This window comes from Dendrobates tinctorius, unplaced genomic scaffold (genome assembly GCF_039654945.1).
Source record: "Dendrobates tinctorius isolate UK_male_01 unplaced genomic scaffold, ASM3965494v1 ptg000042l, whole genome shotgun sequence".
NCBI classification, from domain to species: Eukaryota; Metazoa; Chordata; class Amphibia; order Anura; family Dendrobatidae; genus Dendrobates; species Dendrobates tinctorius.
Window position 1 is genome coordinate 5,291,585 of NW_027361710.1, and position 27,139 is coordinate 5,318,723.

General features: G+C 49.1%; 1 long non-coding RNA gene across 2 annotated transcripts in view; it reads right to left on the reverse strand.

Moving 5' to 3' along the window:
• LOC141088898 (uncharacterized) overlaps positions 1–25,263 on the reverse strand; it is a 41,839-nt gene extending 16,576 nt beyond the window's left edge. The window contains exons 1-2 of one of the 2 annotated variants that reach the window (XR_012232098.1): positions 25,118–25,263; positions 17,605–17,773 (exon numbers count right to left, since the gene is read on the reverse strand). This is a non-coding gene — a long non-coding RNA (uncharacterized lncRNA). Of the gene's footprint in view, positions 1–17,604; positions 17,774–18,991; positions 19,072–25,117 lie in introns of those variants that run through there. The other variant, XR_012232099.1, reaches the window with a different exon arrangement.
• Positions 25,264–27,139: the final 1,876 nt, after the last annotated feature.

Sequence of the window (27,139 nt, forward strand, 5' to 3'; positions counted from 1 at the left end):
TGTGCAGTCTGGACCAGGTCGCTGCCTTGCATACCTGCTCCGCCGAAGCCTGGTGCCGAAGCGCCCAAGAGGCACCCACTGCCCGAGTAGAATGCGCTCCGATCCCTGCTATGGAATCGGAGTGCCTCTAATACAGTAGGCCTCCTGAATAGTTAGACGGATCCATCTGGCTATGGTCGACTTTGAGGCTGCGAGTGCCTTCCTGCGCACTTCGGGGAGCACGAACAGCGTATCTGTCTGGCGAAAGGGTGACAGACGTACCTTCTGAGTGCTCTCACTAGGTCTATTGTGTGAAGCGCTTTTTCCACATGATGTACTGGCGCTGGACAAAATGAAGGCAAGACGATATCCTCATTAATGTGAAAAGAGGACACGACCTTCAGCAGAAAGGGGGAGCTGACCTTAGAACCACTTTATCCTTGAAAAAAATGAGAAACGGAGCTCGGTATGACAGGGCCACAAACTCCGAGACCCGCCTAATGGAAGTTATGGCTTCCAAGAATACCATCTTCCTGGAAAAGTACGACAACAAAATTTCTCGTAATGGCTCAAACGGAGCTTCCTGCAGGACACTCAGGACCAGGTTAAGGTCCCAGGAGTCTAGAGGTGTTCTATAGGGGGGTACCAAATGTGAGACCCCATGGATGAAGGTCTTCACCTGCATATTAGTAGCGATCTTTCGCTGCAACAAGGCCGATATCTGTCTCCTAAGGGAACTCGGGGCCAACCCTGAGTCTAGGCCTGACTGAAGAAAAGCCAAGATGTTGGGAATATAAAAAATTAGTGGAGCAACCCCGTGATTTCGACACCAACTAAAGAAGACCTTCCAAGTGTGATGGTAAATCTTTGCCTAGGTAGACTTCCAGGCGCTAACCATTGTAGCGACCACCTACTGCCCAAACCCCGCCTTGGTCAGAATCCAAGATTCAACAGCCATGCCATCAAGCACAGGGCCCCTGAGTTCGGGTGGCAGATCGGCCCCTGCGACAGCAAGTCTGGTCTTTCTGTCAGACGCCATGGAACGTCTGCAAGGAGCTGCACTAGATCTGCATACCATGCCCGACGGGTCCAGTCTGGGGCCAGCAGAATTGCTGGAACCCCCTCTGTTTTGATTCTCTTGATGACCCTCGGAAGTAGTGGTAGCGGGGGAAACAAGTATGGAAGGCAAAACTGGTTCTATGGTAGAACCAACGCATCCACTGCGATCGCTGGCGGGTCCCGAGACCGAGCGACGAACATGGGCACTTTGGCGTTCACCCCGGAGGCCATCAGACCCACATCCGGTGTTCCCCACCATTGGCAAATCTTCTTGAAGACCTTTGGGGTGCAGCGCCCATTCCCCGGACACGACACCTTGCCAGCTGAGGAAGTCCACTGCCCAATTTTCCACGCCTGGTATGTGGACTGCTGAAATTACCGAGTGGTTCCTCTCGGCCCAGAGAAGTACGTGTTCTACTTCGCGCATGGTTGTCCTGCTGTGGGTGCCCCCTTGATGATTTACGTAAGCCACCGCTGTGGCGTTGTCCGATTGAATCCAGACAGGCCTTCCTGCTAGAAAGTGCTGGAAATGTTGCAGCGCCAGCCGCACTGCTCGTATCTCCAGCAAGTTGATCTGGAGGCTTGCCTCCTGTTGTAACCATTGCCCCTGAACTGTGTGGTGATGAAAAACCGCTCCCCAGCTGAGGAGGCTCGCGTCGGTTGTGACCACCAACCATTGTTCTGGGGGGAAAGGCTTCACCTGAAGAAGGGAGGAACTGCTCGTCCACCACTGTAGTGACTGTCTGACCTGAGAGGACAACCGGCACCGATAATCGAGCGTGAATGGGCTCTTGTCCCAGACTGTCAAGAGAGCATGCTGCAGGGGGTGAAGATGAAATTGGGCAAACGGAATCGCTTCCATTGCCGCCACCATCTACCCTAGTACCCTTATCCCAAGCCGAATGGTGTGAGGGACTGGTTGCTGCAGTTTCCGGACTTCCTGTCGGAGTGCTAGAGCATTGTCCTGAGGGAGAATTACCAACCCTCAGGAGGTGTCGAAAATCATCCCTAAGAAAGAAATCTTCTGGGCTGGGACAAGGGATGACTTCTTGACCAACCATCCTAGGCGGGATACGGTATCCAGCGCGATGCTGACATTCTCTTCGCATGCCCGAAATGAAGGGCCTTTCACCAAGAGTTTGTCTAAGTACGGCAAGACAACTATGCCCCGAGAGTGTAGAATGGCCATGACGACTGCCATTACCTTTGTGAACACCCTGGGGGAGGTAGCCAGCCCGAAGGGCAGTGCTACAAACTGGAAGTGCCGGCCATCGATGGCAAAACGTAGGAACTTCTGATGTGAAGGAAAAATAGGGACGTGCAGATAGGCATCCTGGACATCTATCGAGGCCAAGTATTCCCCCTGCTCCATGGCCACTATAACCGAACGGAGGGATTCCATTCGAAAATGCCTGATCCTGATGAACCTGTTCAGGAGCTTTAGGTCCAGTACCAGCCTGACTGTACTGTCCTTTTTGGGGACCGCGAACAGATTGGAGTAAAAACCCCGAGTCCTCTCGCACTCTGGTACGGGAATAATGAGTCTGTTGCGCTGGAGTACCTTGATGGCTCCCAGCAATGCCTCTGCCCGGGCCTCCACCTTGGGAAGCCGGGAAAGAAAAAATCATTTTGGGGGATACTTGACAAATTCTATCTTGTACCCGGACAACATCAATTCCGCCACCCATGCGTCGCGTGCCACCGAGACCCAGACGTGGCAGAACCGGAGTAGACGGCCGCCCACCCTGTCGTTTTCGGGTAACGGCTGCCCCGAGTCATTTAGCTGAGGGTCTTTGGGATCTGGCTCCCCTCGACTTGGGCTGGCGAGCCCTCATCCTGCTCAGCGGGTTGGCTCTATATGTGACCTGTCGATCCTTGTCTTGATTGTAGCGAACTGGAGCGGCGGAATTGGTCGCTGCCTTCCACCCAGGGTTACGAAATGCCCGAAACCATGCCTGAGGCTGACGAAACGGCGGCTTGATTTTCTGCTGTGGGCAAAACTGCTTTTTCCCCCTGTAGCATCAGAGATGAGTTGGTCTAATTTTTCCCCAAATAGGCGGCTACCCTGATAAGGCAGGGAAGTCAAGGATTTTTTGGAAATCGAATCGGCCCGCCACATCCTTAACCATAGAGCACTCCTAATGGCAAGCGCATTAGCCACCGCCAGTGACACGCAATTAGCAGCGTCTAAGGAGGCATCGATTAGGTAATCACCTGCCATCGTGGTCTGACTCGCTATCTCTGATACCTCCGTCAGCAGGTCCCTATCCTGCATGACTTTATTTAAAGATTCTGACCATGACATCATGGCCTTGGCTACCCATGTTGCTGCGAATGAGGGAGAGAGCGCTGAACCTGATGCCTCATACACCGAGCGGGCCAAACTCTCTATGAGCCGATCCATGGGGTCTTTAATGGAAGAAACACTAGGTACCGATAACAAAGATTTCGAAGCCAAGCGTGACACTGGCGGATCAACCACCGGGGATTCCGCCCATTTCTTACAGAGCTCCGTTACAAACGGATACCTTGCTTCCAGTGTTTTCTGGCCCGAGAAGCGCCTGTCCGGTGGCTCCCTGTGACGCTGTACTATGTCCTCGAACTCTGGGTGAGTGAGTGCCAAATACTCTATGCGGTCGCTTGGCCCTCTTATGACCTGAGGCCAGAGAGACGTCATCTACGATACCCAAAGTCTGATTGACAGCTTCAATAAGACTGTCAACCATCTCCCGACACCCTGGAGTATCTAGGTCCAGGGGCTCATCAGCGTCATAATCTGAACTCTGCTCGCTCCCGGATAGTGGTGACGGTGAACGAGACGCCGCACTCACGGATGCTGAAGCACCGGATGGGTTCGGAGACGCCGTGTGGGTTCTCTTCCTATGCGCCTGTCTAGAATGACTGCAGCCCCTGCAGGTTGGAGGCTCTTGTGAGGCGGATGATCACTCCCAGACAGGCGAGCCGCCATCTCTGCCCCTATCTGGAGCCTGAAGGGTCTCGATCGCCCTTGTCAGAGAAGCCATAGGCCGGGAAAGCGATAAGGCCCATTTCAGGGGATCCGGATCCCTGGGCTTTGTCGCAGGGGAGGGCTCCTGGGAGCATTTAAAGTCACAGGCTTCACATAGGTTTTGGCTCTGAGCTCGTGCGAACCTAACCCCACAAGAAATGCATGCGGCATAAAGGAGCGTGTGCGATTTACCTTTTCCGGACATATTGCTGCCAGGCCCAATTCATATGAGGGTTGAGGGAAAGGGAGGAGGAAAAAAACACCTTTAATCCCCCGTAGCGCGCTTCCAGGGTCGGTGTCACACTTACCCCGTCCTGCGTCCCCACGTGCTCCTGCCGCTGCCTCTGCGCTGCGCTTCCCTGCGCTCCTTTCCTCTGGGTAGGCCGGGACGTTCCTCTCCCTGTCGCGGCCTACTCTGCAATGAAGCCGGGGCCTCAATTTGTTCGGTGTCCGCCCTAGTCCGGGGGCGGTCCCGGAAATTACGTCACGCCGGGGGCGGGACTTCCACCCGCGGCGTAGCATGGCCAAAGCCGCGGGCTAAATTTTGCATGCATGCCCACCTGCTGTGGGGGGGGGCGCGCACAGCCTCTCCCTGTCGCCAGAACCCATGTCTGGCGAAAAGAGGCCGGAGGAAAGAGAGGGAAGGAGGATTGCCCTACACTTCCTAAGACGCCTGGTTCTTCAGTGGACCGGAACGCTGCCGCAGGACTTTCCCCAGCCCTCCATACCTGACTCCAGATCCAGCACCCAGGTAGAGGGAATGGGGTTAATTTCTGTATGGTGCAGGCACCCTATCTCCATCTTACCCCTTCAGGGGGTGAGGAGAGGGACCGTCCGCCGCCTTGCAGCACCACCGTCTAGTGTTGGTGGAGCAGTGGGGGCTGCACCGACTAGTCTTGTGCCTCTGTGCAAGCCCATGGTTTCAATACTTAGGGGTGGACAGGGCTAAGTCCGGCATCGTGTCCCACGTCGCGGAAGAGGATACGTGGAGGGACACTCGCACGTGCTCGCCCGTTGTTGGTTTGGGGAAATCGGACCCTTTCAATAGGATCTGTTTTGCCCCTGTCCTATCTTCATAAAAATAAAACACAAAAATAGAAGTCTGGGGAAAAAAACCAAGATATGTCCCTCATGCAGGAAAGGATACGTGGAGACGATACTCAACACGTGCTCGCCCGTTGATGGTTTGGGGAGATCGGACCCTTTCAATAGGATCCGATGCCCCTGTCTTACCTTCATGGAAAAAAGAAGTCTGGAGAAAACCAGACACGTGTGCCTCCAGAGACACTAAGCAAAAAACTGAGGGTGTATGCAGCGGAGGAGCTAACCTTTTTTTGTTCACTTAGTGTCAGCCTCCAGGCGGCAGTAGCATACACCCACAGTACCTGTGTCCCCCAATGAGACAAAGGAGAAAAAGACATTTGTCCATCCAGTTCAGCCTATATTCCGTCAGAATAAATCCCCAGATCTACGCCCTTCTAAAGAATCTAATAACTCTAAGATACAATATACTCCAGGAAGACATCCAGGCCTCTCTTGAACCCCTTGACTCGCCATTGTAAGGGAGTGGGGTATGATGTCTCTTATGCCTCCCTTTCCTCTGATTGTTGCCTGTCTTTAATGTTTACAAACATGTTTTTATGATTATTGCCTGCGGTACTGCTACATGAATAATTATGTATTACCGCTCATTATTTATGGTACTGCCACTTGAATGTGTTGCCATTGTATGACAAGTGTATACATTGCCAAATGTTCTTGTGTGATAAAACTTGTATATTGTATGTCATTTGTGTATGCATAGCAAGGGAAAGCTAGTGCATCCTTTATTGGGACATTAGAGGTAGGGCACTCTTAGTATATAGTTTCCCCATAGACTGGGTAGTTGTAATTATGTTGTGGGCCGCTAGGTGGGGGTATACTAGTGGGGTCTGGTAGGAGGTTCATAAAGGGTTAATTATAGGAGGGGTTGACGGATGGTAAGAGGGAAGCTAGTAGAAAGTCAGACCGCGCCAGGGCGCCCAAGAGTCCACATGGGCTATAAGCCCGGACAGCTTGGCAGTCACATAACGTTAAGTCGCCCACATTACCCATGGCCACTGCAGGTCTTAGCAGTGAGTCAGAACAGGAAAAGGAAAATGTGGCATCTTAGTCCCTGGGCCAATGCTTTTAGGGCAGAAGTTGGCTGGACTAAAGAGATGAAAGGAGTTGGCACTTCAATGAGATTATTACAGGCGGGCAGGATGCTTCACCAGGGGTCACCAAGCATAGAGATTGATGAATTCAGTACTGGGGCGAAACAGGCTGAAGGAAATGTCATTGTAGTGAGGTCAGACCTGGAAGGAACTGGGAAGCAGTCTAGTATGGTCCGGTCAAGGCGTGTACTGCACAGAAGTGACAACAAGCAAGGGAAAGATCAGTAAGCAAGTAAATGTGATGATGTACCAACTGTGGAAGTAACGCGTGAAAACCTAAGTAAAGAAAATGTTAAAGTTGTCTCTGACTGTGTCTCCCTTAATGTGAGTCACCTAGAAGAGGGTCAGTTATGGCCTGGGAAGTGCCAGGGTGAAGATGGGACTGGAGATGCAGGTATGCCGAGGAGCATCATATTGTTTCATTTGGGGAAGGGCTGGGCGCAGCTGCCACCAGAGTACAGGTCACGACTACGATCCTGACCCTCCCTTACACTATCACAACCTCCTCTGGCAAGGAATTCAAGATTCTCACTGCCTTAACATTAAAGAATCCTCTTCTATGTTGGTGGAAAAAACTTCTCTCCTCCAAACGCAGAGAATGCCCATTTGTGACCATTACCTTCCTTGTTTCCAATCTTCTACTGTCCACTTTTCGTACTTTTTTGTAAACTTGATACTACACTTCATATGATGATTAGAGTTGAGCGAAACGGGTCGAAAAATTTCAAAAGTCGCCGACTTTTGGCAAAGTCGGGTTTCATGAAACGAAACCCGACCCTAGGATGAGGTCGGCCACGAGGTCGGCGACTTACGCGCCAAAGTCGCGTTTCAAAAGTTTGTTTTGCGCTCTTTTTCAGACAATCAGGATCCACGGACACTGTGGGCAACGTGATGACATAGGCAGGGGTCACCACCATCTTTCAGAAGGGCATGCAAGTGATTGGCTTGCTTTGGTGGGCGTCACAGGGGGTATAAAAGGGCGTGCACGCCGACCGCCATCTTACTTCTGCCGATCTCAGTATAGGGAGAGGTTGCTGCTGATTCTGTAGGGAGAGCGTTAGGCAGGGAAGAAGACAAAAAAACTGCTTCTGCTGCTAGCGATTTGGCCTGCACAACACACCAGTCACTGTGTGTGCAGTGCAAGGGGAGGCTATATAGTGGTGTATCAGTGGTGTTGGTTGTTGGGCTGCCTTTTAAGGCTTCCTGACAGGCTGGCATTGCTGTTTACCCACTGCTCTGCAAACTGCTTTTTTAAAAGCAATCCCAATTTTTTTTTTTGTCCTGCTGAGAAGAAAAAAAAACTGCTTCTGCTGCTAGCAATTTGGCCTGCACAACACACCAGTCACTGTGTGTGCAGTGCAAGGGGAGGCAATATTGTGGTGTATCAGTGGTGTTGGTTGTTGGGCTGCCTTTTAAGGCTTCCTGACAGGCTGGCATTGCTGTTTACCCACTGCTCTGCAAACTGCTTTTTTAAAAGCAATCCAATCTCCCTTATCCTCTAGTCACTTTTGTCACAGCTGTGCCATCGAGCCTGTGACATACCGCTCAGATATCAGTGGGCCTCACACAATCCAAAAGTGTCCAGTGTCCAAAAGTGTGTGCAGAGATTCAAAATCTCCCTTATCCTCTAGTCACTTTGGTCACAGCTGTGCCATCGAGCCTGTCACATAGCGCTCAGATATTCATTGGGCCTCACACAATCCAAAAGTGTCCAGTGTCCAAAAGTGTGTGCAGAGATTCAAAATCTCCCTTATCCTCTAGTCACTTTGGTCACAGCTGTGCCATCGAGCCTGTCACATAGCGCTCAGATATTCATTGGGCCTCACACAATCCAAAAGTGTCCAGTGTCCAAAAGTGTGTGCAGAGATTCAAAATCTCCCTTATCCTCTAGTCACTTTTGTCACAGCTGTGCCATCGAGCCTGTGACATACCGCTCAGATATCAGTGGGCCTCACACAATCCAAAAGTGTCCAGTGTCCAAAAGTGTGTGCAGAGATTCAAAATCTCCCTTATCCTCTAGTCACTTTGGTCACAGCTGTGCCATCGAGCCTGTCACATAGCGCTCAGATATTCATTGGGCCTCACACAATCCAAAAGTGTCCAGTGTCCAAAAGTGTGTGCAGAGATTCAAAATCTCCCTTATCCTCTAGACACTTTGGTCACAGCTGTGCCATCGAGCCTGTCACATAGCGCTCAGATATTCATTGGGCCTCACACAATCCAAAAGTGTCCAGTGTCCAAAAGTGTGTGCAGAGATTCAAAATCTCCCTTATCCTCTAGTCACTTTGGTCACAGCTGTGCCATCGAGCCTGTCACATAGCGCTCAGATATTCATTGGGCCTCACACAATCCAAAAGTGTCCAGTGTCCAAAAGTGTGTGCAGAGATTCAAAATCTCCCTTATCCTCTAGTCACTTGGTCACAGCTGTGCCATCGAGCCTGTCACATAGCGCTCAGATATTCATTGGGCCTCACACAATCCAAAAGTGTCCAGTGTCCAAAAGTGTGTGCAGAGATTCAAAATCTCCCTTATCCTCTAGTCACTTTGGTCACAGCTGTGCCATCGAGCCTGTCACATAGCGCTCAGATATTCATTGGGCCTCACACAATCCAAAAGTGTCCAGTGTCCAAAAGTGTGTGCAGAGATTCAACATCTCCCTTATCCTCTAGTCACTTTGGTCACAGCTGTGCCATCGAGCCTGTCACATAGCGCTCAGATATTCATTGGGCCTCACACAATCCAAAAGTGTCCAGTGTCCAAAAGTGTGTGCAGAGATTCAAAATCTCCCTTATCCTCTAGTCACTTTGGTCACAGCTGTGCCATCGAGCCTGTCACATAGCGCTCAGATATTCATTGGGCCTCACACAATCCAAAAGTGTCCAGTGTCCAAAAGTGTGTGCAGAGATTCAAAATCTCCCTTATCCTCTAGTCACTTTCGTCACAGCTGTGCCATCGAGCCTGTCACATAGCGCTCAGATATTCATTGGGCCTCACACAATCCAAAAGTGTCCAGAGTCCAAAAGTGTGTGCAGAGATTCAAAATCTCCCTTATCCTCTAGTCACTTTGGTCACAGCTGTGCCATTGAGCCTGTCACATAGCGCTCAGATATTCATTGGGCCTCACACAATCCAAAAGTGTCCAGTGTCCAAAAGTGTGTGCAGAGATTCAAAATCTCCCTTATCCTCTAGTCACTTTGGTCACAGCTGTGCCATCGAGCCTGTCACATAGCGCTCAGATATTCATTGGGCCTCACACAATCCAAAAGTGTCCAGTGTCCAAAAGTGTGTGCAGAGATTCAAAATCTCCCTTATCCTCTAGTCACTTTGGTCACAGCTGTGCCATCGAGCCTGTCACATAGCGCTCAGATATTCATTGGGCCTCACACAATCCAAAAGTGTCCAGTGTCCAAAAGTGTGTGCAGAGATTCAAAATCTCCCTTATCCTCTAGTCACTTTGGTCACAGCTGTGCCATCGAGCCTGTCACATAGCGCTCAGATATTCATTGGGCCTCACACAATCCAAAAGTGTCCAGTGTCCAAAAGTGTGTGCAGAGATTCAAAATCTCCCTTATCCTCTAGTCACTTTGGTCACAGCTGTGCCATCGAGCCTGTCACATAGCGCTCAGATATTCATTGGGCCTCACACAATCCAAAAGTGTCCAGTATCCAAAAGTGTGTGCAGAGATTCAAAATCTCCCTTATCCTCTAGTCACTTTGGTCACAGCTGTGCCATCGAGCCTGTCACATAGCGCTCAGATATTCATTGGGCCTCACACAATCCAAAAGTGTCCAGTGTCCAAAAGTGTGTGCAGAGATTCAAAATCTCCCTTATCCTCTAGTCACTTTGGTCACAGCTGTGCCATCGAGCCTGTCACATAGCGCTCAGATATTCATTGGGCCTCACACAATCCAAAAGTGTCCAGTGTCCAAAAGTGTGTGCAGAGATTCAAAATCTCCCTTATCCTCTAGTCACTTTGGTCACAGCTGTGCCATCAAGCCTGTCACATAGCGCTCAGATATTCATTGGGCCTCACACAATCCAAAAGTGTCCAGTGTCCAAAAGTGTGTGCAGAGATTCAAAATCTCCCTTATCCTCTAGTCACTTTGGTCACAGCTGTGCCATCAAGCCTGTCACATAGCGCTCAGATATTCATTGGGCCTCACACAATCCAAAAGTGTCCAGTGTCCAAAAGTGTGTGCAGAGATTCAAAATCTCCCTTATCCTCTAGTCACTTTGGTCACAGCTGTGCCATCGAGCCTGTCACATAGCGCTCAGATATTCATTGGGCCTCACACAATCCAAAAGTGTCCAGTGTCCACAAGTGTCTGCAGAAGTTCAAAATCTCCCTTATCCTCTAGTCACTTTGGTCACAGCTGTGCCATCGAGCCTGTCACATAGCGCTCAGATATCAGTGGGCCTCACACAATCCAAAAGTGTCCAGTGTCCACAAGTGTCTGCAGAAATTCAAAATCTCCCTTATCCTCTAGTCACTTTGGTCACAGCTGTGCCATCGAGCCTGTCACATAGCGCTCAGATATTCATTGGGCCTCACACAATCCAAAAGTGTCCAGTGTCCAAAAGTGTGTGCAGAGATTCAAAATCTCCCTTATCCTCTAGTCACTTTGGTCACAGCTGTGCCATCGAGCCTGTCACATAGCGCTCAGATATCAGTGGGCCTCACACAATCCAAAAGTGTCCAGTGTCCACAAGTGTCTGCAGAAATTCAAAATCTCCCTTATCCTCTAGTCACTTTGGTCACAGCTGTGCCATCGAGCCTGTCACATAGCGCTCAGATATCAGTGGGCCTCACACAATCCAAAAGTGTCCAGTGTCCACAAGTGTCTGCAGAAATTCAAAATCTCCCCTGTCCTATAGACACCTTGTACCTTGTTTTACATTACTATATAGTTTGTTGGATTTTGTCTACATTTCTACCAAAAATGAGGAAGGCTGGTGGAAGAGGCCGTGGAATTGGGCGGGGGTTGGCAGCTGGTAATGATGGTGTTGGTGGTGGATCTGATGGTAGTGGCAAGAGCAAAATAGGACCGAATGCAGGAGGTGTTGAGCCTGCGTCATCGTCTGGCTACATAAGGCCTCAAACGCTTAGTTTTCTAGGAGTTGGCAAACCGCTTTTAAAGCCAGAGCATCAGGAAAAAGTTTTGTCTTACATTGCTGACTCAGCCTCCAGCTCTATCGCCTCCTCTTCTTCAGTTGTAAAAAGTAAAAGCACTGAGTCGCCATTGGAGACTCATGTTCATGAACCACACCTTTCCTTGTGTCCTTCACCCCAACCAAGATTGAAGGATGACGCAGGCCATACTACTGATTACTCCATGGAGCTGTTTTCACATACCATGCCTGGATTATCAAGTGAAATGGTGAATTACCCAGGCCAAGATGAATCTGACATGGAGTGCACTGATGCACAGCCGCTGATGGATGATTCTGCTGGTACATTCACTCAGAGCACTACATTGTCCTCGCAGTGTACAGAGCCAGATTCTGACCCTGATGAGACTCAGGTGCCCCTTCCCGCACACTATACCACCATACACGGTGACACTGAGGAAGGTGCACATGACATAGAAGAGGAGGTGATGGATGACCCAGTTATTGACCCAGATTGGCAACCATTGGGGGAAGAGGGTGCTGCTTCCAATAGCTCAGATGAGGATCATCCACAGCAGACATCGCAACAGCTGTTATCTGGCAGGCCCGGAGCACTCCAAAGACAGGTTCCAAACATCAAAAGAGTTGCTGGACAGCTTGTCCAGAGGGTCAAAACATCACAGCGTGCTAGGCCGCAAAATGTCTGCCAAGGTAGGAAGAGTGCAGTGTGGCACTTTATTGACCAAAATCCTCATGATCAGGCCAAGGTTATCTGTAAGAAGTGCGCAAAGACCTTTAGCCGAGGGAAAAATCTGAAAAATTTGAATACCAGTTGCATGCTTAGACATTTAACCAGCATGCACTTGCAAGCGTGGACACAACACCAAACCTCAAGTGCCACATGTGCAAATGATCACAACGAAGGTAGTCAGCAACGCTACATTTTTTCCCGCACTGTAAGCCCACCGGTTAGCACAGCAGCAAATGTTGAGGTGTCGTTGCAAGGCCACAGCAGTCAGGGAATCCCACTGTTATATCAACGAAAGACTGATTCTAGGCCATCAGAAAGAACACCAACTCCATCACCATCATCAACCCTCTCTCAGTCCGCCCTGTCCACCGCTACTTCCACCATATGCAGCTCTCAAGTCCAGCTCACCCTCCCAGACACTATGAGTAGGTCAAGAAAGTACTCAGTCTCTCATCCGCGTACACTGGGTTTGAACGCCCACATTGCCAAACTAATCTCGTTTGAGATGATGCCCTTTCGGTTGGTGGAAAGCACAGCTTTCCGCGAACTCATGGCCTATGCAGTACCACGCTATGACCTACCCAGTCGCCACTTCTTCTCTCGCAAAGCCATCCCTGCCCTCCACCATCTTGTGAAAGACCGCATTGTCCATGCACTCAAGCAGTCAGTGAGCGGAAAGGTGCACCTCACAACTGATGCATGGTCCAGTCGGCATGGCCAGGGCCGTTACGTGTCCATCACTGCGCACTGGGTTAATGTGGTGGATGCAGGGTCCACAGGGGACAGCGGTGGTGGGACAGTGCTGCCTAGCCCACGGTATAGGAAACAGTTGGCTGTAGGCGTTCGACCCTCCTCCTCCTCCTCCAGAAGCGAAAGCTCGTCCACAGAGCGCAGTCGTACGAGCACTCCATCTGCAGCTGCCACTGTTGCACACGATGTGTCCCCCTATCGAGCAGCTAGTGGAAAGCGTCAGCAGGCTGTGTTGCAGATGATGTGTTTGGGCAACAGACACACCGCCGAGGTGCTGGCCGAGTACTTGAAGCGACAAACTGAGTCATGGCTGGGCAGTGTACATCTTGAGGCAGGCAAGGTAGTTAGTGATAACGGCCGTAATTCTGTGGCAGCCATAGCCCTTTCAAAACTCAGCCATATACCTTGCTTGGCTCACACCTTGAACCTGGAGGTGCAGTGCTTCCTCAAAAATTATCCGGAGTTAACAGCCCTGCTCCAGAAGGTGCGAAGACTGTGCGCGCACATCCGCCGGTCGCCTGTACACTCCGTTCGTATGCAGAAGCTGCAGCGATTGCTCCACCTTCCCAACCACCGCCTCATTATCGACATTGCAACAAGGTGGAACTCCACCCTGCACATGGTGGAGCGGCTGTGCGAGCAGAGGCAGGCCATAATGCATTTGTGGGAGGATACACGGCCAGGCACTTTGAGAGCAGACATGGAGTTGACAGGTGTGCAGTGGTCGAAGCTGAAAGACCTCTGTAAAGTCCTTCAGTGTTTTGAGGAATGCACACGGCTGGTAAGCGCAGACGACGCCATCCTAAGCATGAGCATCCCACTTATGCGTCTGCTCATGCAAACTTTGACGCACCTTAAGGAGCAGGCGTCTGCAGCCAATGTTGATGAGGAGGAAGAGGAGGAGGGAATCCTTGACATTCAGCCATTGTCTGCTCAGGGACCTCTCCTGGACGAGGTGGAGGAAGAAGAGGAGGAGGAGGAGGATGATGGGGATGATTACTTAGGGGAGGAGGATGCATCTCGTGGGGCAAGTGAAAATGTTGGCGTGGCAAGGTCTGGTACAGGGTTTGTGCGTGACTGGAGGGATGTGGATTTGCCAGAAAGTGCTCCTCCAACCAGCACTCGCAGTGCATCATTGACACCGGGAACATTGGCCCACATGTCAGATTATGCCTTGCCGATCCTAAAAAGGGACCCACGCATTGCCAAAATGATGAACGATGACGACTACTGGTTGGCCAGCATCCTGGATCCACGCTATAAAGGCAAATTACAAAACATCATGCCACAGGAGAACCTTGACCTAATATTGGCTAATAAACAAGCAACTCTGGTAAATCGGTTGCTTGAGGCATTCCCAGCACACAGCAGCGGTGATGGTTCTCACACGAGCCGTACGGGCCGGGGGCAGCTTGGCAGAGGTGTTCGTGGTGCACACAGCAGAAGTGGTGTTGGAGACAGGGGTTTTATGACAATGTTGTGGACTGATTTTTCAAGTACCGCTCACACAACTGGTAATACTGCATCGATGGAAAGTGACAGGAGACAGCAGTTGTCAACTATGGTTACAAACTACTTTTCCTCCCATATCGATGTTCTCCCACACAGGTCATTCCCCTTTGACTATTGGGCCACTAAACTGGACACCTGGCCTGAATTGGCCCAATATGCCTTACAGGAGCTCGCTTGCCCAGCTGCAAGTGTGCTATCGGAGAGAGTCTTCAGTGCAGCTGGATCAATCCTGACAGAAGAAAGGACCCGTCTGTCAACCCAAAATGTGGATGATCTAACCTTCATTAAAATGAACCACGCATGGGTTTCCAAGGATTTTGTCCCACCTTCCTCTGATGACACATAGGGTGACAGAAAAATGGCTTGCTTTGGTCCACCTCTTCCTGGGACTTGACCTATTTCACCTTTTGCATCAGCTGAATGTCCAACATCAACATATGCCACTTTCTAAAACTCCCTAACTGTGCTGCCTACCCCCCATGGCCGGGGTCACCACCTAGCGCACGACACCGTGCGAGTGCCGTTGCCCTGGACAGGTGGGTAGGCCGACTCTTGGGCGCGGGCATTGGTACAGGGTCCTTCATAGTGCAATCAAGTGTCTCTGACGGTGGTGGTGCACACCCGCCGTCAGACACACCGCCGTACTATGAGGGGCCCAGTGCCAGTACCGACGCCCACGAGTGGGCCCCCCTTGCTTGGGCAGGGCCCCATCATTTGCAATCTTCACCTCTCCCTGCTCCTCCGCTGTGTAGTCTGGGCCGTCAAATCCATACTGTGCCTGACACCGTCTGAGCCTGCCTCCTGATGTATAGACATATATTTTGAATGTGTACGCTATCCATACATGTTATCCGGGGAAACGGTACCCTTTCTAACCTTTGTGCAATCACGTGCAATCCATACTGGGCCTAACACCGTCTGAGCCTGCCTCCTGAGACATATATTTTGAATGTGTACGCTATCCATACATGTTATCCGGGGAAACGGTACCCTTTCTAACCTTTGTGCAATCACGTGCAATCCATACTGGGCCTAACACCGTCTGAGCCTGCCTCCTGAGACATATATTTTGAATGTGTACGCTATCCATACATGTTATCCGGGGATACGGTACCCTTTGTAACCTTTGTGCAATCACGTGCAATCCATACTGGGCCTAACACGGTCTGAGCCTGCCTCCTGAGACATATATTTTGAATGTGTACGCTATCCATACATGTTATCCGGGGATACGGTACCCTTTCTAACCTTTGTGCAATCACGTGCAATCAATACTGGGCCTAACACCGTCTGAGCCTGCCTCCTGAGACATATATTTTGAATGTGTACGCTATCCTTACATGTTATCCGGGGAAACGGTACCCTTTCTAACCTTTGTGCAATCACGTGCAATCCATACTGGGCCTAACACCGTCTGAGCCTGCCTCCTGAGACATATATTTTGAATGTGTACGCTATCCATACATGTTATCCGGGGATACGGTACCCTTTCTAACCTTTGTGCAATCACGTGCAATCCATACTGGGCCTTACACTGTCTGAGCCTGCCTCCTGAGACATATATTTTCAGCGGGTTATCTGCACCTGTAAGCGACAAATGCTGGCCTTTTCAGTGTAGCGCACATGCAGCCACGGACATGTAAGGGCATGACACACCAGTTATTGGCCAATCTCATGTGCCAGAGACTCACGTGTCCCTGTAGTAAGCCGGACTCGGACCGCGGGGCATGACGGAGTCTCGTTCGTTAATGGAATTAAGCTTGGAATGTGTGCATCTGTTCTGTAGCTGGCATGGTTGAGGTTTCCCAGGTGGAGTCGAATTTAACCGTAGGCTCCACTCCTGGTGGTGCCCTTCTGGACATTCCTTTAAGGTTCAGCTTTGCAACCATACTGCCCACGTAAAACAAACACTTTGCCTTCATGAACGCTGTTTGGAGGGTCATGACTTGTGGGAATAATGCCGCCCAATCAGTTAACCTGCTAGAGAGATCCTTCGTTGCTCCCAAGCATGACATCACACTCCCTAGGAAGAAGGTAATGCCACTGTGGCGACCGTACTCCTGGGGGCGACACAAGTGCACTGATGCCCAGCCACTGCTCGATGAATCTGCTGGTACATTGACCCAGACCACTACATTCCCCTCGCACGCTACACGACCTGAATCTGACCCTGATGAAACTCAGGTTACCCTTCCCATATACAGTTCCATCTTACACGGTGACAAAGAGGAAGCTGCAGATGAAAGTGCAGGTTCGGCCCACCCGCCATCAGACACACCACCGTACTATCAGGGGCCCTGTGCCAGTGCCGTCGCCAACGAGTGGGCCCCCCCTGCTTGCCCAGGATCACAGCACTTGCAAAGTTGAAATACTGTGCAGTGAGATGGAAGATGGGGACGACGAGGAATCCAGACAAGTACAGGGATTCCCTAGCGAGGAGACTTATTTGATTGTTTTCAATGTTGGGACAGCAATTTTTGGGGAGCACTATACTCTGGAGAATGATAGATGGGGCCCACCATACACTGGAACATTCCAAAGGTGGACATCAGACACTGGAGCAGCATTTACAGGGCCCATTATACACTAGAGCATTAGAAATGGGGCCCATTATGTTTGGAGCATTATTTGGGCCCATAAGACAGTGGAGCTTCATCCATGGGGACCAACATATACTGTAGCATTATGTGGAGCTCATCATATACTGTTTCAAACATTATATGGGACCAATGATTCTGTATGGAGAAATAGATGGGCCTCGTCATGAGATGTAAAAAATGAGGTATTTTTCATTGTACTATACCGCTATTTCTCTGCCGTATCGGAGCATGATGAGTTGTGGTATGTGTTAAAGGGGCGCTCTTTCGCCCAGGGCACATGAAAACCTGCAGCCAGCCCTACCCCCCCACAACTTTAGCCAAATAACCCCCATTTTTCAGTGCGTAACTTGTATTATGAAGTTAATTAAGGTTGACAAGCTTAAGTAAGAAGAATTGATGCTTTTGGCATTCAAATGGGCACTGTAGATGTGTTTCCTGTCCTCCTCTCACTGCCGACTTTTATTCCCCATTGAATTACATTGGGTTTCGTGTTTCGGGACGACCCCGACTTTTCCCTATAATCGGACGATCTTGCTCGACCCGACTTTTGGAAAAGTCGGGTTTCACGAAACGAAACGCGACCCTAAAAAACCAAAAGTCGCTCAACTCTAATGATGATATTAAAGTCAAAGCTTCTTCACCTCTTTTCAAGCCACCATTCCATAATAGTGTAACATATGTTGCTCTGTACTTGCATGGACATCTGTGTTCTCACTATTACGAAGCATACGAGCCACCATCACTGCCATGTTTGTTGCACCAGAAATAATAGACCCTATGATGACAATAATGGATGGTGAGATATGGAGCCTGAAAGACACAAGTTCAAAATATTGTTACCCTTTTGCTCATGACATTCTACCAGGGCAGAAAGAAATGGTACAGTTGTGCTCAATAGTTTACATACTCCGGCAGAATTTTTGCTTTCTTGGCCTTTTTTCAGTGAATATGAATCATAACACCAAAACTCCACTCATTGTTAGGGGTTAGGTGAAGCCATTTACTGTCACACTACTGTGTTTTCTCTTTTTAAATCATAATCACAACCCAAAACATCCAAATGACCCTGATCAAAAGTTCACATACCCTGGTGATTTTGGCCTGATAACATGCACAGAAGTTGACACAAATGGTTTTGAATGGCTACTATACCTGCCCTGTACCTATTTGCTTGTAATCAGTGTGTGTGCATAAAAGTGTAATAATTATATGGGTACTATGGAATCTGATTGCGATAGACAATATGAGACTGAGACCAAAGTTGATGTAAATAAGTATATTTCACAAGAGTGACAAAACTAAACAGAGTACTTCCTGCAACATTAACAGAAATACAGCACAATATGGAACAATGTAGGTAAAAGCATAACTGTCTGTACACTTTCTGCAATTGTAACGAAAACTCAGCACAATATGGATATGTCCTAAGTGACTGAAGAGCAGGGTAAGACCGCTAATAATAACCAGTCCAACAGTAATAATACTCAAGTGCGCACAGGGCACAGAACGTAGGAATCCAGCAGCAGATATGTAAGCACGTACACCGTATTAATGAGGCAGTCCCACGGTGGAGTAAATCAGCATGCACACAGCCCTATGGTGTATAAGTCCAGCAAACATAATAGTGAAATGCACATGGTATCCAAATGTAGAAGTCCAGCGTGACACGGGAGAGGCAAAACAGGAGAAAGTCACTATATGTACCTATAGGGCTGAAAGTCCTGCACAAGTCTAGCAATGCAGCCCAAACAGACACAGCCCCAAATGAAATGGCAAAAGTCAGAATTCCTTACTGGCTACAGCAGCTATAAGGCCGGGATCACACTGGCGATTTAAACGGCCGAGTTTCGCATGGTAATACACGGCGCTGCTGCCGGGACTCAGGAGTGGGGCGTGCAGCTCCATGTATTGCTATGCGGCTGCACGCCCCGCTCCTGAGTCCCGGCGGCAGCGCCGTGTATTACCATGCGAAACTCGGCCGTTTAAATCGCCAGTGTGACTCCGGCCTAAGGGTGATCAGCTCCACACCTGAAGTCCAGACAGTAGTTGAGAACAGCAGGGCAGTAGGCAGCAGAATGTAGAGAGGAAGAGCACCAAGTAATGAGCAGCAGGGAGTCCACTAGCAGATGGGCAAGAACAAGACAGTAACAAAGGCACAGGAGAACACATGACCCCGACTTAAAAAAATCAAGACAGACAGGACGTTCCATGACATGGAGATATCCAAGACTCCATTTTGGATCAGGGCGAACAGGCACAAGGAAAGTCTGGAATCCTTACAAAAAGCTGAGTGAGTTTCTGGCATCCAGACAGACTATTGCATCTTTCATCCAGCCATGACTGGATTGTGAGTCATGGGGAAAGCAAAAGAATTGTCAATGGATCTACAGGAAAAGGTAATTGAACTGTATTAAACAGGAAAGGGATAGAAAAAGATATCCAAGCAATTGATAATGCCAGTCAACAGCGTTCATGCTGTGATTAACTAATGGAAAATCAGAGGTTCTGTAAAAACATGGATTCTGTAAAAACAAAACCTTGGTCAGATAGACCAACAAAATTTTCATCCATAACTGCCAAGAAAATTGTTCGGGAAGCAAAGAAAAACCCACAAATAACATCAGCTGAAATACTGGACTCTCTGCAAACTAGAGGTGTGGCAGTTTCAAGATGTGCAAAAAGGAGACACTTGAAGAAAAATGGGCAGCATGGTCGAGTCGCTAGAAAAAAATCATTACTGTGCAAATGCCACAAAGGATCTTGCCTGCAATATGCAAAACAGCACAGAGAGAAGTCTCAAAACTTCTGGAACAAGGTAATTTGAAGTGGTGAGACCAAAAATGAACTTTTTGGCCACAACCATAAATGTTACATTTGGAGAGAGGTCAACAAGGCCTATCATGAAAGAAACACCATTCCTACTGTAAAGCATGGAGGTGGATCTCTGATGTTTTGGGGATGTGTGAGTGTTAGGCATCAAGTTTCCCCCACTGCGCAGGGGGAATCTCAAGCCATGTCCTCTGCGGTCTCCCATTCTTCTGCGGCCGCAGAGATTACTGCTCAGCAGAGGCGTCGGCCCTAGCATCTTGCCCAGGCTAGTGCTAGGCGTCTGGTTGCACCTCCAGTCTCAGCTATAACACCATGCTTGAGTCAGTGGCAAGCAGACACTCCTGGGACTATGTCGTCTTTCTCCTACTGAGCATGCCCGTGGGATGACCTCTCATTGGAGGTCAGAGGTCACATGTACAGGTCCTGTTGTTGCTTCGATTGGACCACTGGGAAGGTCCCGGAAGGACGCCGCTCGGCCATGTGCTAGTATAGACTCGTATTGCTAGTTGTGTGTGTGTGATGATGGATGCTTGAAACTGGTGACTGACTCATTAAGACTCCCTCTGGTTGTGCTTGTTTGTAGGGTTAGGGTTTAGAGTCAGCGTCTACTAGTGGCTTTGTCTTGCGCCACTTTGCTACCAAATCACAGTTCCTTACTCAGAGCCATACTGTGCCGTTCAGCTCTAGGCACCTCCTTACCGCATTTAGCGGCTGCATCTGCCAGTGCGGCACCGTGCGCAAGTCTAGCGCTTTCCTCCCTAGTCCGGGTGGTTAGTGGCATCCATCAGAGCGGTGCAGTGTGCACTCAGTGCACTACATTTCAGTTATCCTCTAGTTGACCCTGCAGTTGCAGCGCCGAGCGCTATTGGTCTAGAGGGACTGTAATTTTGTCACCTTGCCGAACTCTGTGAGCGTTAAAAGGCTCCGACAGTTATTTTTCGCAGCTCTGTGCAGTAACAGGGTCTGCCTCTGTACACATCGGGTGAAGCTAACCCGCCTGTGTTCAGTTAGTATATTGCTATATAGCCTCTGCTATTATGGAGCAGCAGGTAACATCTCTGCACTGTGGACCCCAGGCTGCAAACGCACCTTAATACCATCTTTTATTATTTGGTCCATTCCGATAGCCCTTATAGTATACTAACGCCAGGGTCTGGCTAGTAATGGAGGACGAACAGCGACTGCTGCGGTACATCCAGCAGCTGGAGGGCAGGTTGGCGGCTCTCGAGTGTTCAGCCTCAGTTGCAGATGCTACCGTGGTCACTGTTCAGGCAGCCATAGAGGCTGTCTCCCGTGTGAACACTGCCATCCCTGCCCCGACTTTGTCCCTCCTCCCGCTGCCCGAGAAGTTCTCGGGCGATAGTGCTTCATGTAGGAGTTTCATGAGCCAGTGTGCTATACAGCTAGAGCTTCTGGCTGCGCGATTCCCCTCCGAGAGGTATTTGTCATTTCCCTGTTGTCGGGCAGGGCTTTGGAGTGGGCCACAATGCTGTGGGAGCATGGTGAATATGTGGTGCTGAGTGCCTCACAGTTCTTATGCACTCTGAAGCAGGTCTTCTTGGGATGGTGAGCCACCCATGACACCGCGCTGCAGCTGCTGGCATTGTCACAGGGCTCTTCCTTGGTCAGCCATTTCACCATCCAGTTCCGGACTCTGGCCTCAGAGTTGGAGTGGCAAGATAAGGTCCTCGTTCTGGCTTTCTGGAGAGGTCTGGCTGACCATGTGAAGGATGCCCTGGCCACCAGGGAGGTTCCCATCACACTGGAGGAGCTTATCACGGTCGCCACCCGTATAGACCTTCGCTTCACCGAATGAAGGTTTGAGTGGTCCCAGTGAAGGCAGAGGTTTAGGTTGGCACCTAGTTTTGCTAAACCACTGGAATCTCCCGATCGGGCGTCCGAGCCTCAGGGGGCCATGGGGGCTTCTCGCACAGGATCCAGGTCCTGGTCCCCTAGAGCAACTGTGGTCTGTCATGTTTGCCGGTAGGCTGGTCACCTTGCCAACCGGTGCCCTCAGCGGTCAGGAAAACACTTGTGTCTAGTGGTCGTAGGAGGAGGCTCACTAGAATCAGCAGCGTTTTCCTCCAAGCTGTCCTTTAAGGGGATGCTTGAGTTTGGTTCATCCACTCTTGCGGTGGAGGTTTGCATGGACTCCGGAGCAGAGGGCAATTTTATGTCATCTGCCTTCGCTCAACGGCTCGCAATACCCCTGGTTATGATTTCTAAGCCAGTCACCGTCAGAGTGGTGAATGGCGCAACTCTACCCTCACAGATTACCCACCAGACCGTCCCGTTGATACTCTCAGTGTCTCCATCTCATCAGGAGATGATATCCCTCCTCGTCATGCCCGAGGGTATCGATCAGGTCCTTCTAGGAGTCCCCTGGTTGCGGTATCATTCTCCCCATATAGAGTGGACCTTGGGGAGAATTCTCAGTTGGAGTAAATCCGGTGAGGGAAGATGTCTGAGGGAATGTGTTTAGGTTGCCTCCACTGAGGTCCCTGCAGATCTTTCCTCTCTCCCCAAACACTATCGACAGTTTGCAGGCATGTTCTTCAAGAAGGTGGCGGAGACGCTTCTGCCTCATCGCCCCTATGACTGTCCTATTGACCTCTTGCCAGGTACTGAGCATCCCCAGGGTTGAGTCTATCCCCTATCTCTACCAGAGACTGAGGCCTTGTCTCAATATATCAGGGAGAATCTGGCAAGAGGATTCATTAGGAAGTCGGTGACACCAGCAGGGGCAGGATTCTTCTTCATCCAAAAGAAGAATGGAGAGCTAGGTCACTGCATCGATTACAGGGGTCTTAACTCTATCACCGTTAAGAACATTTATCCTCTGCCCCTGATATCAGAACTGTTTGATAGATTACGGGGAGAGAGATTTTTCACCAAATTAGATCTGCCGGGGACTTATAACCTGATTCGCATCCGTGAGGGGACGAATGGAAAAAAGGAATTTAACACCAGGGATGGCCATTATGAGTATCAGGTCATGCCCTTTGGGCTCTGTAATGTTCTGGCCATCTTCCAGGACTTTGTAAATGATATTTTTCGGGATATGCTCTCCTCCTCGGTGGTTGTCTATCTGGATGATATTCTCATCTTCTCTCCAGATATGGACTCCCATCGACTACTTAGGAGCTAACTCCCTCTTTGCCAAGTTGGAGAAGTGCCTGTTTGAGCAGGAGTCCTTGCCTTTCCTGGGTTATATCATCTCTGCCCAGGGTTTGGCTATGAATCCTGCAAAGCTGCAGGCGGTAATGGACTGGCAGGAGCCTCACTCTCTCAAAGCGATGCAGCGCTTTTCGGGGTTCATTAATTACTATCGCCAGTTCATTACCCACTTCTCCACCTTGATAGCTCCCTTGGTGGCCCTCACCAAGAAGGGAGCAAACCCCAAGTTGTGGTCAGAACAGGTCTCCAAGGCCTTCTCCTCCATCAAGACCCACTTTGCTAGCCCTCCCATTCTTCATCGCCCCAATGTAGATAAGCCATTCATCCTTGAGATGGATGCCTCTTCCATCGGTGCTGGAGCTGTCGTCTTCCAGAAGGACGCTCAAGGTCAGAAGCAGCCTTGCTTCTTCCCCAAGACCTTTTTGCCGGTGGAGATGAACTATTCCATCGGGGACAGGGAGTTGCTAGCAATAAAGTTGGCTTCTCAGAGTGGAGACATCTCCTGGAGGGGGCTCAGTTCCCCTTCCAGGTATTCACTGACCACAAAAACTTGGTGTACCTGCAGACAGCCCGGCGGCTAAATTCTCGCCAGGTCAGATGGTCCTTATTCTTCTCCCGATTCCATTTCACCCTTCATTTTCTGTCTGGTGAGAAGAACGTCTGGGCCGATGCTCTCTCTCACTCCGTGGTGTCTGCGGAGGAGGAGGGGGAGGAACCTTGGCAGATTATTCAATCTGAGCCTGAGGACCTTGGCTCCAGTCGCCCTCGAGTCAGTACCCAGGGCAAGACTTTTTTCCTTGCACGTCTGCGACAGGAGGTTCTCTCTTGGGCTCACGCATCCAGGGTGGGTGGACACTTTGGGACAAAGCGGACATCTGAGCTTCTGGTGAGGGCGTACTGGTGGCTGCATAAGGCCCATGACGTCGGAGACTACATTCGGGGAGGCGTCTTCTGCGCCAAGAATAGGTCTCCTCGGCAACAGCCTGCTGGGCTACTTTACCCCCTGCTGGTGGTGGACAGGCCCTGGGAAATGGTGGGCATGGACTTTTTGGTGGACCTACCCAAGTCCAGTAGCAGCATGGTGATCTGGATTATCACCGATGTGTTCTCTAAAATAGTGCACTTGGTGCCTCTCACTCAGCTACTTTCTGCACGGGGCCTTGCAGCGTTAATTATAAAGCATATCTTTCGCCTACACGGCATACCAGACAAGATTGTCAGTGACCGGGGACCCCAGTTTGCATCTCGGTTCTGGAGAGAGCTCTGTCGCTTGCTCAGCATTGAGCTGAATCTCTCCTCTGCCTATCATCCCGAGACAAATGGGTCGGTAGAGAGGGCCAACCAGACCCTGGTCACATACCTACGACATTTTGTCTCGGCCAGGCAGGATGACTGGGCATCCTTACTGCCATGGGCGGAGTTCGCCTTGAACAAGGCTGTGACCGACTCCACCGGTCAGATCCCATTCCTCCTTAACTACGGCCAGCATCCGTGCGTCCCTGTGCCCATGCCTGTGTCATCCACTGACTCCAGGGTGGCAGACTGGGCTGTGGAGGCATGTGATATTTGGGATCGCACCCAGGAGGCCATCCGAGGAGAGAATGAGGATCTCCGGGGACGCACACCGGTGCCTGGCTCCAACCTTCGCTCTGGGTGTCTTAGTGTGGCTCTCCGCCTGTAACATCAGGCAGCAGGTTGCCCACTTGCCCACTAAGTTCGTGCCTCACAACATAGGCCCCTTCAAGGTCCTCGAACAGGTCAACTCTGTTGTCTACTGACTGGCCCTTCCTCCACGCCTGGGTATCACTGACACCTTCCATGATTCCCTCCTTAAACCCATTCACATGTCCTGGTTTTCGGAATCATCTTCCGGGACATCAGGCTCCTCCTCAGACGAAAAAACAAAAAAATTGAATGACATGCATGATGTAAAAGCATGTTCACATTGGCCATGAAAGCAAGCAAAACCAAAGGAAAAAAACAATGTATGCATATACCCTAATAAAAATAAATAAGTAAAAAAGCAAGTGCATTAAATAACATAGGGTACTTAGTAAACACTATTTTGATCAAAAAAGTATAAAGCTGTCCCACCACGACAAGGTGTACCCATTTGAGACAGTAACTACACTAACGGTTAAAACCTACCTAGTGTGAATAGTAGCAGAGTCTCTGGGTCCCAAACGGACACCCAGCTTCAGAGGGACTAAATAAACTACACAGCTCAGTAGAATGGAGGCCACACCCTATTTGTACTGAATACAAAAATGCTGAAGAAAAAACAAAAAAACTGAACTGAAGTAGAATTGAATGACATGCATGATGTAAAATCATGTTCACATTGGCCATGAAAGCAAGCAAAACCAAAGGAAAAAAACAATGTATGCATATACCCTAATAAAAATAAATAAGTAAAAAAGCAAGTGCATTAAATAACATAGGGTACTTAGTAAACACTATTTTGATCAAAAAAGTATAAAGCTGTCCCACCACGACAAGGTGTACCCATTTGAGACAGTAACTACACTAACGGTTAAAACCTACCTAGTGTGAATAGTAGCAGAGTCTCTGGGTCCCAAACGGACACCCAGCTTCGGAGGGACTAAATAAACTACACAGCTCAGTAGAATGGAGGCCACACCCTATTTGTACTGAATACAAAAATGCTGAAGAAAAAACAAAAAAACTGAACTGAAGTAGAATTGAATGACATGCATGATGTAAAAGCATGTTCACATTGGCCATGAAAGCAAGCAAAACCAAAGGAAAAAAACAATGTATGCATATACCCTAATAAAAATAAATAAGTAAAAAAGCAAGTGCATTAAATAACATAGGGTACTTAGTAAACACTATTTTGATCAAAAAAGTATAAAGCTGTCCCACCACGACAAGGTGTACCCATTTGAGACAGTAACTACACTAACGGTTAAAACCTACCTAGTGTGAATAGTAGCAGAGTCTCTGGGTCCCAAACGGACACCCAGCTTCAGAGGGACTAAATAAACTACACAGCTCAGTAGAATGGAGGCCACACCCTATTTGTACTGAATACAAAAATGCTGAAGAAAAAACAAAAAAACTGAACTGAAGTAGAATTGAATGACATGCATGATGTAAAAGCATGTTCACATTGGCCATGAAAGCAAGCAAAACCAAAGGAAAAAAACAATGTATGCATATACCCTAATAAAAATAAATAAGTAAAAAAGCAAGTGCATTAAATAACATAGGGTACTTAGTAAACACTATTTTGATCAAAAAAGTATAAAGCTGTCCCACCACGACAAGGTGTACCCATTTGAGACAGTAACTACACTAACGGTTAAAACCTACCTAGTGTGAATAGTAGCAGAGTCTCTGGGTCCCAAACGGACACCCAGCTTCAGAGGGACTAAATAAACTACACAGCTCAGTAGAATGGAGGCCACACCCTATTTGTACTGAATACAAAAATGCTGAAGAAAAAACAAAAAAACTGAACTGAAGTAGAATTGAATGACATGCATGATGTAAAAGCATGTTCACATTGGCCATGAAAGCAAGCAAAACCAAAGGAAAAAAACAATGTATGCATATACCCTAATAAAAATAAATAAGTAAAAAAGCAAGTGCATTAAATAACATAGGGTACTTAGTAAACACTATTTTGATCAAAAAAGTATAAAGCTGTCCCACCACGACAAGGTGTACCCATTTGAGACAGTAACTACACTAACGGTTAAAACCTACCTAGTGTGAATAGTAGCAGAGTCTCTGGGTCCCAAACGGACACCCAGCTTCAGAGGGACTAAATAAACTACACAGCTCAGTAGAATGGAGGCCACACCCTATTTGTACTGAATACAAAAATGCTGAAGAAAAAACAAAAAAACTGAACTGAAGTAGAATTGAATGACATGCATGATGTAAAAGCATGTTCACATTGGCCATGAAAGCAAGCAAAACCAAAGGAAAAAAACAATGTATGCATTATTTAGTCCCTCTGAAGCTGGGTGTCCGTTTGGGACCCAGAGACTCTGCTACTATTCACACTAGGTAGGTTTTAACCGTTAGTGTAGTTACTGTCTCAAATGGGTACACCTTGTCGTGGTGGGACAGCTTTATACTTTTTTGATCAAAATAGTGTTTACTAAGTACCCTATGTTATTTAATGCACTTGCTTTTTTA